Genomic DNA, 8,398 nt, shown 5'->3' with positions numbered 1-8,398 from the left:
AACCTGTGTATTGCTTAGTTCCTTGGTCCCAAACTACTTGCTTCCTAAGTGCCACACTGTCTACAATTAGACATGAATCGCTGAACCGGTCCCTTACAATTGGGTTCGAATCAATGTACTTAAAAACATCTTTTAAGAAGCCAGTTTCACAGTCGACACTTGCCCCCCTTTTGGGAATCAATGATTTATGGGTCAGAGGCATTAATTTTTGCAGGTATTCATATGCTGCTGGTGAATAAAAGTACACAGTCATCGCAAACATTTTCACATTTGTTGTGTATCTATTACCCTTTGACGAGAGAGAGTTGTCCACTAAATTGCACACTAGTTCCACTTGTGTTCCTTTCTGATGATTGAGGAAGTTATGTAACTATTCAGGAAGATGCCCCTTCTCCTTCAATGAACTTATGATGTCATCCATGGAAAACACTTTCTTCTCTCTTCTTCGAAGTTTTTCACGGACACACTTCAGTTTACGTTTTAATTCGTGCACAATGTCTGAGAAAAAATTGCAAGTTTCGGTCGCTTGTCTTCCATTTCTACTTTCGGCTGTATACCACAATCAATTACTTGAGAACCAACTGCACTCTGAAATAAAGAAATAATTTCGTTATATATGATTGAAATAACTCAAGGCTTGATGAAAAAATATTATAAGAAAACTTTGGGGGTGTGAAAACATCCTTATACTAACGATTTCGACACAATTCGTAGCTTCTGCATTGGATAAATGGGACATGCTTTCCACGGAAGAATTCTCATTGACAACATTCTCCACGCAATCAGTTGCTTCTGCAGAGGGCAAATCAAGCACGGATTCCAGGACAGAACGCTAAAAACAAAAATATGGAACTGTATTACAACATTGCTTAGACCTATGTAGCCCATTTGTGTCCGTACGAAATAAATTCACAAAAGTCAAAACCACACACATAGCAAGGAAATTAATTAGCTACCTCAAATGGAGAAGCATCGTTGTCACTCAAAATCCTAAAATGTCGTCGTGGCTGCTTATTTGGTGGCATCAAATGTGTCGGAAAGTCAAAAATTGATGGCACTGCTTCGGATCTGAGACGTTTCTTCCACGTTCCAGGGCTCACTACGTAATCATCTTGTGGGAAAAGGTTTTCGCAAAGAAAACTGCAAGACGTAGGTTTAAAATCTTTCCGCTTCACGGAAGTAATCCACTTCTTTAGCAGCTCTGGGTGCTTTAGAGGAAACCTGTTCAAAAACATCGAATTAGCAAACGCACTAAGTCTGTATTGTTGTCGTATTGTATCGGCAGTCTTATCACCTGTGAAATGGTAAGTCACCTTCCTTACTCCATCGCTTCGCACAATTGAAAGCGGAACAAGAAATCACCATTTCGATAATCCTTAATTCCTTATACACCGTACAGACCGAGAGAAACTTCTTGGCAAATTCAAATATGGCGGGCAATACAGACGATAGTAATCAGCTGGTAGAGCCATCTATCGGTAGGTCCGGTAGTTGAGCATCCCTCATTTCGCTAGCTTTAGACGCCTGTGTTTCAGAGCGGCAACGTGGCCCTTGCTACCCGCTCAAAGTCAGGCCGTCATTGGCTGCCTGCCTGCGGTCGCTAGGCAACGGAAAGACGCTACCGAGCTGTCAATACCAAAGACTCGTCTCCCAGACTATATTCTTCTCAGTGAGAGCTATTTCTTTACTCTCAAATCATCTCTTATCAATTGTAAATAGTGTACGACTTGCACTATATTAATTATGTGTATTTTTAACATTCCCTTTTTTGCTTTTACTAGTGTGGAGATTACTAGATCATTCTCAGGCTCTAGTTCACTAAATACTGTGCTTAATTGAGTCAGCTGGTTGTTTATTGCAATCAGTACAGCTAGTTTCTGTATTCTATGGTTCATACTATTGGTGTATTCCCAGATGTATTTTCCGTCCTGGCTAAAGTTATTTCCTTATTTCCTGCCAGACCAATGATTTTGTGATTAAAGCTGGTAATGTTGCCTTAACTACTGTGAGCTGTTCCCTAGTTTTAGCAGTTTTCTCTGTTCTCCTTCCACTAAATCTATTTTCGTTTTAAAATGTGAACCATCTTGTTTGTCCAGTGTGCCAAACAATATCTCACTAATTTCTCCCACAAGATTTAGTACAACCCATCTTCATCTGACTCATCATGCTAACTGCCCAATTGGGCTCTGCAAATTCTGAATTTTCTTCACATGCTTACTTAAGCCTTGTTGTACCATGTTACATTCTGCATTACCTGGGTCCAAATTTGTGAACTTCTGTTTACAAAATCCTACAGCCTACTGCATTAATCACTACACCTCAAGTTCTTTCTTACGATCCATTAAATTTATGTTGGTCTCAATGTTCCAATTTACACTGTAAATCTGTACCTTGCCTTGATTATCACAATGTAGTCATGGTGACAAATGGAATTTCACCAAGATGACAGTCCTGGTTTTGTCCCCTGATTTGGCAGTGCAGCAATACTGCCATAATATTTTGAGAAACTCCTTTAATCTATTTGCGTTCACCGTCAGGTACTTACTTTTCTCAGTGGGAATGACAATTTGCCTACAAATATGGAGAAGAGTGAGATTCTACTAGACACTGTCTTTAAGATGTGAAAGAAGATAACTGATATTGAGCATCTGTAGAGGCAACTAGAGATGACACATGGCCAAACTGTATACGTTTACAGAATAGAACGATCCCACAACTATATACTCACTAGGATACTGCAGTATTTTCTTACAATCAACTTGTATCCCAATAGCATTGGGACAGACAAATAATTAAAATTGGCTAAATAATGTGATGCACAGTGCCATGGTGATACAAGAACTCAGGAAAGTGTATACATGCTATGTATACAGGAGCCATATTCCAAAAACAGGACATTATCCCACATACCAGTTACAGCACTGATTATAACATCAGGTCATCACCCAATGGTTGCCACTGTGGTGTCAGATAAAGACAGAACAGTGACGAAGAGATATCAACTCTGTGACAAACATGTGGTGACAATAGAAATAATGACTGCCTTAGGAAAATTTTACATAACTAATGAATATTTTCAAGGCAATCAGGAGATACAACTACATATATAAAACTTGAAAACAGCTGCAATACTGTATCAACACGACAGACACATTTTCGTAATGGATGCAAGTGCGAAATCAACATTATAGCATAGCTGAGTAACAGGTGACAGAGGACTCCGCGTACAGAACGCTATACAAGAAATTGGATTTCATGTCATGAATAGGCTTCTCAACCCACCTACTTTCCAAGATCACACAGGTGTGGCAAGAACTCCCAGACTCAAAAGTCAGTGACCACACTGCAAACTGGTAGATCTGTAATGGACTTACAAGTACTATAATCTCATTTACTTCACAATTACAGACACAGATGACAACTTAGATGTTAACATCCAGCCTGAGTGACTATACAATCTACACAAAGTGAACTGCAAACTTTTAAAGGCAGAATTCAAGATACAATCACTGCAAGGAAGTGGATTTGATGTTGACACCAAAGGGGACAAATAGGTCCGAGTGTTGCAGATGGCGCAAGACAAGGCAATCCCAACACTTGTTAGGAAGTCAAAAGGGTTTAAAATTCCCTGGAGTCCTGACCTACAGTCCATAAGATGCAAAGCACGACAGACAAAAAATACTACCAGAGATCCTTAGGGGAAACAGAACGACAAAGAATGTCGAGTTTCTACTGAACAGGCAAACAACAATATAAAGAACTAATACACCACACAAGAGTGGAAAAATGGGAGGTGTATATTAAGAACGAAATGGTAACAGATGTTTGGCGTTTTCCATACAAAAATGCAACAAACAAAGTTTGATCATCTATTGTAGTATCAACCCTGAGACAAAGAGCAGCATGTGAATAATAGTGTTGTGGTTCTGTTTCCCCAGGAGAAAGTGAAGCTGGCAATAATCCAGTTAAAGCAGAAGAAAGTGGTTTAGGAAATGGAGATCCATCGAGGATGTGATAAATCATGCGATCAATATTGTAAACATCTTAGACAACAAGTGTGTTTTAGACATAATGACAGATGTACCTGGGAAGTTTCAAAATTTATGGTAGGCTGCCCTGTTCAAAAGACAAAAGACTAAAACAGGTAGACTGCCTCTATAACAGACTATGAGATTATTGCAAAGATGGACAGGTGCTGTTACAATGGCTTGGAAAGGAAATTGTAAAAAAAAAACATCACCAAAGGCTGCCCACAGTGCTCTGTTTGTGGTAAACAGTTCTGGCGTGTTGGGATAGAGCCATTACTGAACCAGCTTCAGAGTAATAACAAACACTACAGGCTGCATCACCTAGAGAGACAATATGCTAATTACAATATCTGCCAAGACAATGGCTAATTTAGAGAAAAATAGCAGGGTAGTTCTTGAAAGACGAAATAACTGGTGCATAGAAGGAGGAGGAGGAGGAGGAGGAGGAGGAGAAGAAGAAGAAGAAGGAAAAAAGCAGCACACAAAACACTTGATATAACAGGCAATCAAAAAGCAACTGTTTGAAAGTTGTTGCAGTGTACATGCAACACAGCACAAGTCCGATGTGGGTATGTAAGTACTGACATATAGACAAGGGACTAGGGAGCATTCGTATCTTTCCAACATATACACAGTAAATGCGGAAACGAGAACTATGGTGATGTTATTACCAAATGTGTCCAAAACGGAAAACCATGCTATTATTCTTTTTTTGGCTACCAAGGTCAGACACCAGTAGGCAGCCATCAGAGACCAAAGAACGTGTATGGGGCAGCTTGCCTGTCAAAAACCATCATTATGGAATGAAGTGCCAAGTTCTATACTGGTGGTGATTCGACAAAAGAAACAAGACACAAGATGCTGGTTGATCTGGGAGGCCAGCCTCATCCATTACAGGCAAGTGGGAGAAACTCATCACCCTGTAGTCCTGATCTCTCCCCATGCAATCATCACACCTTTGGTCCCTTAAAAAATGTCTTAAAGGGTCAATGATAGTTGTCAAATGAAGATGTACAGCAGGCAGTTATGGCCTCCTTCACACAGCTGGGCACGGTGTTTTACCAAACAGGTATCTTCAACCTGGTGTGTCAGTGAAACGATTGCCTAATTGCTCGTAGCTATTTTGCCTGATTGACATTCTAATTCTTGAGTGTACAGCCTCTGAATGGAAACATTTTGGTGAGCTCTTATATATTACTAAAAGAAACATGATCAAAATTGAGAAACCCCACAGTCAGAATAAATGACCAACCTATGAAAAGAAAAGAAGTTCATAGGTACCTTGGTATAAAAATCAAAGAGAAGAAAAACTTCCATGCACATATAGAAATCGTCTACCAGAGAGGCATTAAACCCCTGAACAAAAAAGGAAAAATTGGGCAAGGAAGTTTTCAGCTGCCCCTAAGTGCAACAAGGATGTACTACAACACATCCCTAATTGCTGCTGTGGGCTTTGAGTGAAGTGTTTGCACTCAGAGCCTGAGATGTGAGGACAGTTCAAGAGAGCACAGTGAATAGTACTGCTGCACCTGACAGGTGCAATACGATATAACAACACAGACTGAGGTGTTGCTGATGATACTACGTGGTAAGAAAGAGAGGTGCACAATATTGGCTCAAAAAGGGTGAATATGATAAGGTAAAGGAGATAATGGGCACAAGAGCCACACAGAGTAAGGCATGCATTGATAAAGAATGGCAAGAAATCTGGAATATAGCAGAAACTGGGAGGAGAACTTACCAGTTCCTTTTTAACATGGAACAAAGATCCAGAATGTCATACTTCCTTCTGATCAATGAAACTATACACAGAACATGGTACATATCCCAGTTACTTGCTGAAAATATGACAACGCACCACATACCACTGTGGATGTGGAGCAATCGGCACTCAGGACAACATCATCTGGGGGTGTGCCATTAGACAAGATGTTACAGACTGGGACAGGAATGTCTTTCGTAATACAACAGTTTATAACATAATAATGAATGAGGAACTGTAGCATAAGCTGAACGCACTGAAAGATAACATATCAGCTTATGAACTAAAGCCTACATGGCTGAGAGACAACCAAGAAGAGGCCATATATCATGACAATGAGATGCACTATGGCAGAACATCCACCTACAACAAACTTACAGAAGCAGTTGAGAGATGAGCCTTGGGTGGCATAGTCCAGAATAAATTACAAAATTTGTGATCTACCAATGCTGCATAGAGCAACAGACCAGTATTGCGTACCTTCTGGATAAACATATCTGTGTACCAGACGGCCAAATGGTAGTATGTAGAAATATTTCTTTTAAAAATTATCATCATCATCATTTTTTTCTTTTTATTTATATATTCTATGTAGATGTTTTCCCTTAAACATCATAATGCTTAGTTATACTAACACATTTGAAATTATGTTAAAATATTTTGTTCTATATACGCTATATATGTTCTGTATTACATTGCTCCATGTGCAACATTCAGTCTGCTCCTGTATGTAGATAAAAAATAGCAAATACATAAGTAAGTAAGTAAATAAAAATACATTAGTTTTGGAATGTAGATAGTGATCACAGATTGATCTGTAGGAAATCTTGAGGTCTAGGTTAGGTTGGAAGCTGACCATTTGATGTGAGTTGGCAAAATATTATCAAATGCTTCAGTTAGTCCTGCCAGTCTGCTTTTCATGGGCAGTTATGTAATGACTGGGCCATTTGGAAATGCCTCTGAAACTGACTAAAAATTTTAATGAAAAGATTCATTCCTCTTCTTCCAAGTTCAATAAAAGGAAATGTTCAATAAAGCTAGTAGCCTGAAAGATAGTGGGAATTTCACTCTGAAACTTATCTAAGCTGGACATATACCATTTAACTGATACACGCCGATCCTCATCATTTGCAGCAATTGGCAAAACATCAGTAGAAGTTGGAATACAACAATAAAAGTAAATAACGGTTAAGACTTTAAACTGATGCACAGTTTAAAACTATGATGAATGTTGACTACACCAAACTTTTTAAAGAGATCAGTTCTATCATGAAAGCTGTAGGCAGCTCCATGCAAAAATGTCATAAAAGCTTAACTTAGCCACAAAATGGAAATTTATAATACCCTCATGAGATGCAGTCCTTACTTATATGAGGAAACCTGACATACCTAACAGGCCTATATGATTGATTACCACTTCCACAAAAATCTACGAAACCATAATATAGACTAGAACTGTCAGTTTCATAACAAAGTTTAAAATACTGTACTCAGCACAACAAGATTTTAGAGAAGGGAGATAAATGATAAAAGCAAAAACATACATAGCTGAACATGCTCTCAGTATGCTTGACAGGTTAAGAAGACTTGTGGGAACTTAATGGATCTGCATTTGACGATGTGAGTCATTCCAAGCTATGGAAAAACTGTATCAGTATAGGATTTCAAGGAAATGCTATGACATAATAAAATCATACACTATGAATTGGAAATAGTACACAGAAATCAGACTTACTAGGGGAGGAAAGTATAATCAAATACATAGGAGCTACAAACTGTCAAGAACAGTTTGCCACAGAGTTCTGTACTTAGGCCAATACCATTTATTCTCTACATCACATTTGGCCAGGAATTCGGCCAATGGGCCATGCCCTGGCTCGCACATTTCCCCCCACCAATGTGCCAAGCTGTCTTACTGCAAAGAGGGGGAGGGGGGGGGGACGCGAAAATTGAGAGCCCACCGCATTTAAATGACAATGAATACGACTTGATTTTATTTTTCACATTTCTCAACAACAAAGATCAAAGACAAAACAAATTTTCAGTATTATTTAATTATTTTGGCATGCAAAAGACATAACATAATTATCTCATACGAACTGCCAGCATACGGGCATACACAGACAATTTTGCAGATTTTTGCATTCAGGTTTCCATGTAATTGTAAGATTTTTAGTTTCATTATCAAAAAAATATGTTTCACACATACATGTTGGTCGAAATATTGTAGCATCTTTGCAACCTCATTATGGAGACATGGAAAAACTGCCTGAGGAAAACAATGCATGTGTCAAGAACAGTTTTAATGTGAAAGGATTTGTCTTTAAAATGAGAATTACACTGAAGATCAGTCAGTTACATCTGCACATGTACAGGCCACTCTCAACTGAAATGGAAAATGGCCTCAAAAACAGATGTAAGATTGGCAGTGTCCTAAGAACTTTTGGGGAACTATACTTGTAATTCTTTCACGGTCACAATGAATTCTTCAAAGCTTACATTTTCTTTAATGACAGTAAGCTTAGGGAATTTGACTGTTTTTAAAAATGTATCTACATCTACATCGACACTCTGCAAGCCACCGTACGGCGCATGGCAAAGGGTGCCC

Source organism: Schistocerca piceifrons, chromosome X (assembly GCF_021461385.2).
Source record: "Schistocerca piceifrons isolate TAMUIC-IGC-003096 chromosome X, iqSchPice1.1, whole genome shotgun sequence".
NCBI lineage: Eukaryota > Metazoa > Arthropoda > Insecta > Orthoptera > Acrididae > Schistocerca > Schistocerca piceifrons.
This window is presented reverse-complemented; position numbering follows the sequence as displayed.